Genomic DNA, 12,331 nt, shown 5'->3' with positions numbered 1-12,331 from the left:
TGTCCTTCAAGGCGCCTCTATGGCAGACAGAGAGAATAGGAGTCATTACAACTGAATCATCTTGTCCAGCTCCCCTCTTCTCTCCATACAAGGTTGAGTGAGGTGACCTAGCTGTCTGTCTGAGCCTGTCCTTCATATTCTTCCCCCTGGCAGACGCACTTCATTACTCTGGCTAAATAGACTTTCAAGAGACCCCATCAGCCATCATTTACACAGCCTGGCCCTATCACCTTTCACCACAGCCACCTCATCAGACATACACACCCTGCTATTCACACATGCACTACATGGTACGCCCATGCAGACACACATGTACAAACTGGACACACATACTGTTCTCCTTCCTCCTTTTCGTTGTTATCCCTTGCCTTCCCATCAGTCAACACACTCGCACACACACTTTCACACATACACACATCCTTGAGCTGTGTTCCCTAGCCACCTCATCAGGCAAGACCAGACAGCTATTACAGTGTGCGCTGGCCATTTCTCCTCCCATCTCTTCCCTTATCTGCTGGCTGGCTGGGTCTGAAACAACCTATTGACCTGAGACGAAGCCTTGCTGCCCTGTTGACCTGGATGTACTCTGCAAGCATTTAACAGAATGTCTGCTATCTTTCCACACACCCAAACTCCATCCAACAACATTTTATTCATGTCACCTCAGGTAAGGCAGACCATTGTGTTTGCTACCTGGGCCAAATGGTCGTCTGGATTATGTCACAATGTCAGGACATTACAGAGGAGCAATGACTTGTCAGCATAAATTCACTTTTCTGCAATCATTTCAATCCAAACAGCTTTGGAAGAATACTGACATCACATCTTTTGACATATAACCTCTGAAATAAGCATTGGTTGCAAACAGTAATTTGAATGCACAAAGTCATAAATCCAAAGATTATTTTGTAATTAAATCACTTCTGGAAATTAGTCCTGTAAATGTGAATGTTGTTAAAGTCAAAACAAAGTAGTTCAATTACATTTTTGATTAAACATAACATGGTTAATTAATCTATGGTTTATGCACTCTAATTTTATTCATTTGGTCTATAGTTTTATTAATCAGGTCTTATTGAAGATGCTGTTGACAGCATCTTTACGGTCTGATAACTCCACAACACAATGGACAGGCTGTACCAGATAGAAATCCAGACCAAAAATACATTCATCTCTGCCACCGTCTAGTCATAACACTGTGCATGGCTTGAAGCTATCTTGAATGACTAAAGCTGCAATAATCAATGTTACATTGGATCACATCACTATGAGTAATAAAGGTGTGATGAATTCAGACAAGTAACACTCTGCAGTTCTCTTCAGCTTTTCTGAGTGTTTTAGCATCTTCAAGCTAATTGATTTAGCTTTATGGACTGAAACTTGACCGTCTTGGTACATCCTCAACACTCTCATCAAACTTGTTTCCGGTTGCAGCAGGCACCTGTTTTCCGTTAGAAAAGTTACAATAAACCCACTTGACCAGCACAACACTGAACACCAGACAACATTAACTAGACTCTTAGCAGCTAAAGACCCTTTCTCACAAGAGCTAAATGAGAGTAAGTATAGGACTTCAGCTCATCAGGTGGTTCCAAAAGCAACTCAAAATTAATGGCAATACTGCTCCACAATTCACAGCTGTTTGCAAACAGAATTTAGTGTTAAGGTGAGGTGATAATTAGCAGCTGGCCCTCATATGTATAAATGTTAGTTTATCAACATTTAAGGGTTTTCCCTGGATTGGCTGTTCAAAGTCTATATGCAACTGAAGATAATGTGCTGCCACAACAAAGATCAACAAACATCTTTTCTTTTGATTTGCAGACGAATGCCAGTTGATGGTACAGTCTCATATTGTATGTAAAATGAGTTCAATTCTGAATACAAAGACAAGATATGTCACCCTTCTGGGCTCTGTCAAACCAGGGAAAAAAAATAAAAACAGTTTCTATCTAGATCACAATTACCACACACACAAATGGTCATGCACAACCACTCACAGAGCCTGGAACGCCTTGCCCTCAGCCACCATCCCCTCTCATTCTATATTCTGGACAGGAAGTAGTGAGTTGGTAACCTGGGGTGACGGAATCAGGCCTCTGACTCACGCCCTGACCTCAAGGCGGGAACAACCCAGTGGAGGACAGACCTCTGCCTCCAGCGCTAGGGTAATGCAACATGCCTGACAGAGACAAACAGACTAACCACAGAGCTAAGATGACTATAAAAGAACAAACATCACTGAGAGCAATAGCTGCCTGCATGCAAAGGAAAAAGGGCAGGGTTAATGCTGGTATGATAGTTGAACATGAAAATAGCCATCGTGGATGCAGGAAAAAACAAATTCAATTGTAAAGGTTGTTTAAACTGAATCCTAAATCAACAACATAAAAAATAGTGAGGCTTGCGACACGACTGCCAAACATGCCGCTGCATAATGAGACAAAACCAACTGAAAGTGTGCAAGCGAAGGTAAATACAGGCCACATGGAAAACAAAGGAAAATGCCTGCCTCATTTCCAGCTGTCACAAAAACAGCGAAAAACAGCAACAGTATAAGCTAAACAGAAAAGACCCAACCAGCTGGAAAAAAGAGAAAGATTTCAGTTGGAGAAAAGAGAAACACTTGAGTTGCTGACTCAAAGCCTGGCATTCATTTCCAGGAGATGTGTCAGGCAGAGGGAGGGGGTGTTGGTGGGGCACAGAGGTCTGCTGTAGGGTGGTGTAACAACAAAGCTAGTAGCCCCTAGAGACCAACCTTATCTGATGCCTTGCCTCTGCCCCCTCCCCACCACACAACCCTGCAGGTGCAGGTGCAGGGATGCCAAGTGAAACATGAGGGCAGGATTCTTTTCTTTCCAGTCGTGCCCCCTCAGAAGGAGAACACCTGGTCCCCAAAGAGAGAGAGAGAGGGGGGGGGGTGTGATAGCCACTCCTTCTGCATGTCTACCTCGTTTCCCTCTTTTCTCTCTCACATTTCTTTCCACCTTTCTTAAATTCAGCCCTTGATTCTTCTCTTCCTCCCTCCCTCCCTCCCTCCTTCCTTCCTTCCTTCCTCTCTCGTTCCGCTGTCTAGCTCTCAGCTGTCAGACTGAGAAATGGCAGGCGAGACTTTTGCCTCGGGAGATGGTCAAGAGAGGACAGAGGCCTCCAGATACACACATACAGGCATGCTGATACACACAGATGGCATGGCATGATGAGTTTTTACCTTAATGTCCAAAAACAATGTCAACCAAAAATGAATAATATTTGTCAGTTTTACAGCCACTCAGTTTATCTTTATTTTGCTGCATGCTGGCTCCTTCCCTTCTCGCAGTGGCCCCACATTTACATGTATACGAAAACATTAGAAAAACAAATTTCCTACAGAGATATTTTATGTTGATTGCAATCAAAACTAAATGATGCGGTTGGAACACCAGAGAAAAGTTTACCCTAAATTGTGCTGCAGTGACTTCAAGATGGCAAAATGAAAACAAAAATAGGCAGTATGTTAGTGAAACAGTATGATATATCATACTCAACAGTACTATCATATCATGCATATATCATACATACTGCCTATTTTGTTGATCGCTTCTCGGCCTTTTGGCTAAGATCAAGTGTAGTATCTGTTCTTATCAGTTTAATATCTGATACGTCCTCTATAAGGGGACAGCATATTAAATGGATTTTTAGCACTGGGAGCCGAAAAAGGGGCTTGCTCCGTTCGCTCCACGCATTGACCCGGTGTTGCAGCGCCGCCGGGAACGGTGCACCTTAGGGGGCAGTCGTGGATCAGCGGTTAGGGTGTCGGACCCGTAACCAGTGGATCGCTGGTTCGATTCCCCGTCCCGGTGTCCATGGCTGAGGTACCCTTGAGCAAGGTACCTAACCCTCACTGCTCCCCGGGCGCTGCACGCGGTCGCCCACTGCCCCGGGTTTGCTGTGTGTGTGTGCACGTCACTTGGGTGGGTTAAATGCAGAGAACAAATTTCGTTGGAGTGAGTTCCCTCCAATGACAAAATATGTCTCTTTAAACTTTTTTTAATCTTGTTACATATATGTAACATACACCCCTGCTAGATGTTTAACTTCATAATCATTACAGGTTAAAAAGAATAGTTTGACCTTTAGGGAGATATGCTTTTTTACTTTCATGGCGAGATGAGAAAATCAGCATCAGTCTCATCTCTGTCCCTTTTAAAGGTGGAACATAGAGAAAACTGGCTTAGTTTAAGGACTGAAAGCAGCATGACAGAATGGCTCTGTCAAAGGTAAACACTTAAGATAACGTCTAAATATTATTGCTGTTTTACAGCTAGTAACATGTTGAATTTGTTTCTTGGCAGGGCGCTTTGACTTCCTGGATTGTCACTGTGAGGTTATGGGCAACCAGCACACAGTCCAGGAAGTGTACTCTGCAAGATGCTCTATCATGTCAGTGCCTGTATTTTTCTCTACAGAGCAGGGCTGTTTCTCCCTGCTTCCAGTCTGTATGCTAAGCTAAGCTAAGCGCCTGCTGACTCTAACACCACATTTAGTGTGCAGATATCAATTTTCCCATCTGACTTATCAAACTATTCCTTTCATTTTCTACCAAAATGCACACACATGCAATGAAGCATGAACACGTTTATAAACCATACATGAACTATCTGTGACACCACACCACTTTTTGTGAGTCTGAGATTCATTAGATCAAATGGGAATATCTAACCAGCCTGCACACAACCCCTTCATTATCAGAGCGTGATATACTGACAAGATCAAAGAAAGCACACAGACTGGCTCTGAACTTTGTTCTGCAACTTTTTTAATACTCAGTGTGCTGAAAGTTCAGAGTCACTGTGCATTAGCAAGACTACTTACTTGTTACTCAGTCATCAAAAACAGACCCGCTCTATTGATGATGTGGCCCTGTCAAAACTGATGTAACCCAAAACCTCAAAGCTGATCAAAGTATTTCGTTCACACCTAAGACAATACACTGTATCACTGAAGCCTGGGAGCATTGCAATAAAAAGAACTGTAAGGCTGAGTTATTTTATGCCCACTTTTACAAGCAGTTAATCTGACTGTCATGTTGTTTTACATTTTGTTGATCATGTCATATTTTGAACATGCTCACATGAAACTGTGTCCCATGAAAGCAAATGCAAATGCTGTTTATTAAGGCCTACTGGCATGGATGTGATGTTTTTCAGATTCAGTGTATTCAAGTTCAAAGTTCAGAGTGATTGTGTGTTTGCCAGAGTACTTCTTGCCAAGTTAGATGAGCACAGATCTGTACCACTCTCACGCATCAAATATTGAAATGGATTAAAGTTGATTAGCATACCTTAGCATTTAGACTTGAAGCAGGGACAACATTTTACCTCAATTCATACCCCAAAACCAAGCACTGGTGTTGAAGGGAGTTGCATTTTCTGCATGCATCATGTCTGCACAAGTAACATAGAGAAAGTACTGTGTCAGTAGTGCAGCAACAGCTTTTAACCTTCCATCGCTGACTAAAAGGCTACTTTCGGTCACAGTTCATCAGAATAACTGTAACTAACCACATGAAACTGAAGAAAATAAATTTAAAGCATAGAAATATGCTTCGGGTTGCAGCTAGGTGTATGAATCATGCAAACTACATATAGCCTGTGTTGACAGCTGTACTAAATGTAGTAATAAGAACATGTGAGTTTTTGTGAAAGTTATATGTTTTTTTCTTTAGTTTAGTTAGTTGTTTAGTCCTTCTTACAGTATTTATGCTAAAATAAGCTAATCCCTTCCTGGCTTCACCTCCATACTTAACACACAGTTATGAGAGCAGTGTTAATATTCCCTTCTAACTGCACAAGGCAAGAAAGCAAGAACCAGTGAGTGCGTTTCTCAAAATGTAGTGTTCTTCTCCAAACACTTAAGTGTGGTATTAGCATATTGTTCCTTTCTTATGTTGCAGTCATTCACTTTTCTGTATAGTATCCCACTCCTGGAATATTGTAAATCCAGAGACAAGGCTGTTCACCAGTGATGTGCAATTCTTCATGGGCTCCCAGGCTTTTGGCTCAGGGCTCTTTCTTTCATTCCCAAGGTTTCGTCAGTGGGGCTTTGATGGAAAAGCGCTTACAGAGGGCAAATGAGCACATATTTTCTTGATTTCCAATGAGATTTGTTAACAAATGCTAAAGTTCTTCTTTGTTCAGTGAGTTGTTCATGCGGTTTATTTGGTTACTTAGTATTTATTATGTTGGGAAAGGGACAGATGTGTCTTTAACAACTGTCTTTGAAAGAGTGTGGGACATTTGCATACAGAGGCAAGGTATATCTACTGAAATGTACACATGAAAGGAGAGTGAGGCAGTAGCAGTGGAGGGAGAAAAACGCTGTCAGTCACAATGGGAAACCCCTTGTGTGACTCGTGTGTGGCACTTTCATCCAACATGGCATGTGCAGACAAGAGGAAACAAGCCACATCTGCCCTCAGAGAGAAAAGCCAGGTCCTCTGTCAACAAGTGATGCTGCGTGTGTGAACAGAAAACGACACAGGAAACAAACAGTGTGTAAAAACACAAAGTAAACATGCTTGTAAGAAATATTAAGAGTGCACATACCAATCTGTTGCATGCCATTACATCATCGCCTTTAATCTGTGATGCATCTGAAAAGCAAAAAACAAGCAGAACAGGAAGCACCCTGCTGCTGTGTGCAGTGATGGGCAGGTTCTGGTGTGTGCAACAGCTAAAATGCTCTACCTCATACACATTCATGCACATTAGACTCAGGACTGTGTTATTAATGGGATGACAGCCACCATGGCCTGCATGGCAGAAATAAAAATAAATATAAATAAATATAACAACAAATACAAGAGGCAGGTTATTTTATTTGCAACACACATAAACAGGGAAAACAACTCAAGTACATAGAAGATGAAAGAATCACATCTCTGAGAAGTCTCAAGGGAGAATTTATTCAGCAAGACACAGTGTGTGTGTGTGTGTGTGTGTCTGAGTGTATGTGTGTGTGTGTTGAGGGGGGCATAATAGACTGCTTGGTCTACTTCAGGGAAAGCGTTGTGCAGTATTTCATCGACAGTACAGAACTAGTAATTTCATACTGAAAACTACGACCCATACTGCCATATTATATTGCCTTACTCTCTCTCTCTCACACAAGCACACACACAAAATTACACAATTCACAGTTTTATATACAGAGCCATTCAGTGTGACTTACAGTTGCGTTAAATGCTATGAAAAATGACAACTTTCTTCTACTTATTAACACTGAATAGCATCAGACATGATGGAGTGAATGGAAGCAGCTCAACATTAAAAGTAATGCTTTCAAACAAGGCTTCCCAGGCCCAAGTCAAATGGAGTCATTATATCAAAAGACTCCCTCTTGCAGTAACTACACATCTCCCGCTGTGTACTCTCACTTTATCGCCACTTAAAATATATAGAAACCAGGAACAGGGAGAGAAAGCTACCGTCTTGGAAGTGTTTGGATCTCAAAGACGCTCTTTGTAGATGAGTTGGTACTAAAATAAGGGCCAGAATAGAGGAATTGATTCTCTTGGTATTCAAGTAAAAGCGAGAGAAAATGGGCTCTGGAAGCCTTTTTTGTCTCTTTGTTTATATTTTTTTTCTCTCTCTTTGAGCAGAGATTGTGATTTTTATTTTTTTTTTTTTTACCATGTTGAAAAGAAACGGACAACCTTTTCCCTTTTTCCTCTGTATTTCATTTCACTCCACCTTTGAGGTCCTGATGAGTGAATAAGGGGTAGAGGGAATGAAATAACAAGATACGTCAAATGTGTCCTTACCTAGGTGGCAGAATTGAAGCTGCACGGCTCAGCCTTTTAAGCATAATCAAGCATTCTAGGTTTTATCGACAAAACACGGGAGCACAAACAACAAACAACCCCACAGGAACACAGAGAGCGAAGATGTTTCAGCCAACCACCGGCGGGTCTCCAAGGTTACATGTTGTATTTAATCCCTTGAACCCCCCATAGGCCTGATGCTGGAAGAATTTTGTTGATGTCTTGGGTTGTCTGCATGCTGCGTGTGTGCATGTGTGTGTGCGCGCATCTTTTTCCCTCGAGCCACAGTTAAACCTCAGTGACATCAACAGCCATGTCTTATTTCCCTATTACAAAGGTCCCACTGTAACACAGTGTGTCAGAGCAGGGACTACTGTCTCAGACACAAACACACACGCTCATTAGCACACATGCTGTGTCTTTGTCACGCACCAGCACACATACACACACACTCTCTCTCACCCACCCACACACACACACACACATCAGAGTGAAACAGCAAGAGAGCAGAAAAAAGCCACAAAAACAAATTAAACCAAGTGCAAGATAGGCCTTTCATTATAATTACCATATTCAATAAAACACAGATTAGATAAAGGAAGAGAAGCTCTGGGAAAGAGGAAAGGGGTTTGTTTGGGTGTGTGTGTGTGTGTCTATAGTTGAGCATATTTCTCCATGAAGTTGAAAGATGAGTAGAGGATTGTGCATAATTTACCCTGTAGTTTTTCAAAGGGGCTGCTCTTTCGCAGATGGTACAAATTATGGTAGCTGTGCTCCTCCACTCACTTTTACTCATGCATCTAAAGTCTCTCTAAAGTCCCTAACCTGAAGTAATTACAACATCCAATCAATTTCAAACTAATTTTATGTCTGGCAGTTAGCTGCCTCTTTCGTGTCTGTGCATTATTATTGATTTAGTTATTTTTGCAAGTTTACTTATTTTCACCCATGCAGGAGCAGTCAGTATTGTTGATTTCAACATCATTTCTACAGCTGAATGTTGTACTTTTGTAACAAATTTAAAGTACTGCAATATGATTAAACACTGAATTAAATCTCTAGGCTAAAATTGCTTCTTTATTCCATTTGACTCCCAGGCAGTCATAAGTTCTTCACTGTACTACATCTGTGTATTTGGTCATATGTGATGAAAATGTATGTGATATAAATGCACAACGACAGTAACATCCAATTACGATACTTTACACATCTGATAATTTGGTATAAAAACCTTTATTCTTTATTCATTTTGTTATACTTGTAAGAATCAAAACCTGGTGTGCTGTCTTTCACTGGCCTGAAGCGACTGTTACGATTCAGAAGTCTACAGATCTGTTCATGGACAGGACCTCCTCTCAGCAACAGAAAAAAGTGAACAAAAGTGTGCACTGAGGTGAGAAAAAGCCTTCCAGCCTTTACTCGCCATTCATTCAAGCTTTACAACTAATGATTACTTTCATTGTCAGTAAACCTGTCCATATTTTGCTTGATTAATCATTTAGTTTATAAAATGTCAAAGTGAAAAATGTGGCCATCACAGTTTCCCACAGCAAGGTGACCTCTTCAATTGGTTTGTTTTGCTCAACCAAAAGTCTAAAAGGCAGTAAGAAAAAGGTAATTCTCACATTTGAAAGACACCTGGTTCAACAATTAATGCACATTTTCAGTGAAATGAAATTTTGTATTTTTAAAAGTTTTTCATTCTCACTTTAAATCAGTTGCATTGCTGTAATATTTTTAATTGTTTTATAAGATTTTTCAATTTGGAATACTAACTGCCAGCTATCGCCAGTTACACATCAAAGTGTATGTGTATAACAGAGAATCTGAACACAGTGCTGATTTGACATCATGGTGTAACCACTGTAACATTCAAGATTTACCTGTTCTTTTAATGGTTGATGAACTTCCCTCACTTCACAAGCTAAATAACAAATTAAAAACCAAATTGATCAACTGAAAAATTGTCACAGAGTTGAAACAAAACGACCACAGTGACAAAAAGACAATTTTAACAGTGAATATCACCACACCACACACAAGTCTCGCATGTGTGGCAAATGCACTGCCGAAGACCCAATTTAACCAACAGCCTAACACTAGCACACAGCTAATGCACTTAAATGTAGCTGGATGGCAGAGTGTATCTCTTTTCCAGTGTCTGGTTACAGATTCATACTGCACACCAAGATGGGCACAGTGGGACTAAACAGCATCCAGACACTCTCTTTACTTAAAAGGCTACAAGTAAAATGAAACAGCTCTTTCAGTTTTGGTATTAATCATTAAATCAGTCCTCAGCAGCGCTAATCAAATAAATAAATAAGTAAAAAATTGAAAAGAGATGAAATAAGACACTATATTTGTAGACTAATGAACTCATATTTTTATACAGTTATTATCATGCTTGCAAAATTAATTTCAGAATGATATATTGATGTTAAGATTCTACACGCAGGGTGAAACTAGATTCATATTCTTCCCAGAGAAAGTTGAGCCATTTGTTGAGAAAGTGTTCTGCATGTTGATGTCAAGGTTAAGTTAAATCCATGTTTGAGAGGGGGAAAAGGAAGAAAGAAAATATATTTTTGAATGATAAGTATTGTACTAGTTAAAGCTACTGTGTTCAAGACCTTGAAAGAGAAGGACAGTTTGAGTTTCAAGGCAAATGGTGGGACATAAAAGCCAAACATAAGAGAGATATTTTGTTAAAGAGAGTCCTTAGTGCAAAAAAAAAAGGAAAAAAGAGGAAGGTAGGCAGTTAGGAACGTAAGGTGTTTCATAAAGTATGAGTAAATATGCAAAAAACATGAGCTTTATAACTAATAATGGTATTATTAATAACATTTAGTGACATGTGGATGAAACAGAAATACCACAGTTGGGCAGTGGTTTGATGAGGAGTAATTTGTGAAATCTGAAAGTCAAGTTTAGTCATTGTGGTGAGCAGTACTCAGTGGGTAAAAAAGTACAACACGTTCTATGGTTGAGCAGGGAGCTTTTAGAAAGAGACATTTCTGGAAAAATAACCCTGATCATATCATCTCTGTTAAATTGGCTTAGACTACACTTTTAACCAAAAGACTGGGTCAGAAAAACGAAGTTAGAAGGTTCATTCACCAAGTGGGGATGATAACATAAAGATGCCATTATGGGAAGTTTCCGTAGCTCCATGACTTATTAGCTTGACAAGGGGAACAAAAGTCAAGAGTATCTTGTGTTCTCCTGCTTTGAGTTTGATTGTTCTTTGTTTCCCCAGTTTTATCCAAGTGTGCTACTGAATTTTTAATTTCAGAGTGATTCCAAATACAGAACATGATGTCTTTTTACTTATCACTCTGTTGATCTTGTTTAACAGTTTTTGGCACTGTGCAAGTACACTGTCATGCAGAAAGCACATCAACTGGACAAAAGCCAAAAGATTCATTTTGGCCTTTCATGAGTTAGTGCTAATACAGGTATTTTATCAACCTCAATTCAACTCTAAACAACATACTGAAATTCTAAAGCTCTGCTTTTTGTATTTACTTGGGCCTCTCTCTCTCTCTCGTGCCCTCTCTCTCTCTCTGTGTGTGTGTGTGTGTGTGTGTGTGTGTGTTGATGCATATTCCTGTAGTTGTGGGGACAAAAATCAGTTTACACAGTCACATTGTGACTCTGAGGTTAGGGTTAGGTTAAAGTAAGGATTAGGATTAGGCAAGTAATGTTTATTGTTATGGTTAGGTGGTGGTTAAGCCTCCAGGAAATGCATGTAAGTCTATGTAATGTCCCTAAAAGTGATGGAAACACAACTCTCTCTCTCTCTCTCTGTGTCTGTGTGTCTGTGTGTGTGCGCACGCATTACAGCCCTGTGGTGATGTAATCCAAGCCGATTTATTTATTTGCTTCTTAATTTGTCAAACAAGGTCAAACGACCTGGTGGCATTTTATTGAGACACCCTTAGCCATTGTTTACACCCCAACCAGACACGCAGATTTCTTCACACAGACAGACACACACAAGCACACAGACACGGCGCCTTTTATCTCTCAAACATTTACAAAGCTGTCGGTGCCCCCCTGCCAGCCAAAACCCAGCATGCCCTTCTTATAAAGTCAATGAATTTCATGCAACAGCCGCTGTTACGTCTGACTATCAGGTAACAGGGCTGTACAATCCCATACTAATAAACCTTAATCATCTCCCTGAAAAACATTCACAGCAAGATACTCAAATCCACCACGCATATGTATGCCAAACCATTTCCACAAACCCATCCCGGAAAAGCCCACACTTCAACTGTCCCCACATCGACACCGTCTCCCAAGAACACACCTGCACAGGCACACACAGGAACATTGACAATGATACTGTAAAATCAAACATACAGATTCAGAATACCCATGACTACACAGATTCCTCTCCCGACAAACACAGACTTCATTCAGAAGTAAACACTGTTGATCACTTGCTCTCTCCTGGGTGGCTCACTGTGGCTCAGTCTCTTCCTCTGTGGGGTCTCCAACTGTCGCTGAGGCAGAGCTAAT

At 40.6% G+C, this 12,331-nt stretch overlaps 1 non-coding gene across 1 annotated transcript; it reads left to right on the top strand.

Moving 5' to 3' along the window:
* Positions 1–3,575: 3,575 nt before the first annotated feature.
* Positions 3,576–3,766, top strand: LOC124053951. The gene has a single exon (XR_006842275.1). It is a non-coding gene; the product is annotated as a U2 spliceosomal RNA (small nuclear RNA).
* Positions 3,767–12,331: the final 8,565 nt, after the last annotated feature.

The sequence above is a fragment of the Scatophagus argus genome, chromosome 2, assembly GCF_020382885.2.
Source record: "Scatophagus argus isolate fScaArg1 chromosome 2, fScaArg1.pri, whole genome shotgun sequence".
Classification (NCBI taxonomy): Eukaryota; Metazoa; Chordata; class Actinopteri; family Scatophagidae; genus Scatophagus; species Scatophagus argus.
Note: the sequence above shows the minus strand (reverse complement) of the source record. Positions and strands in the feature narration are given on the sequence as shown.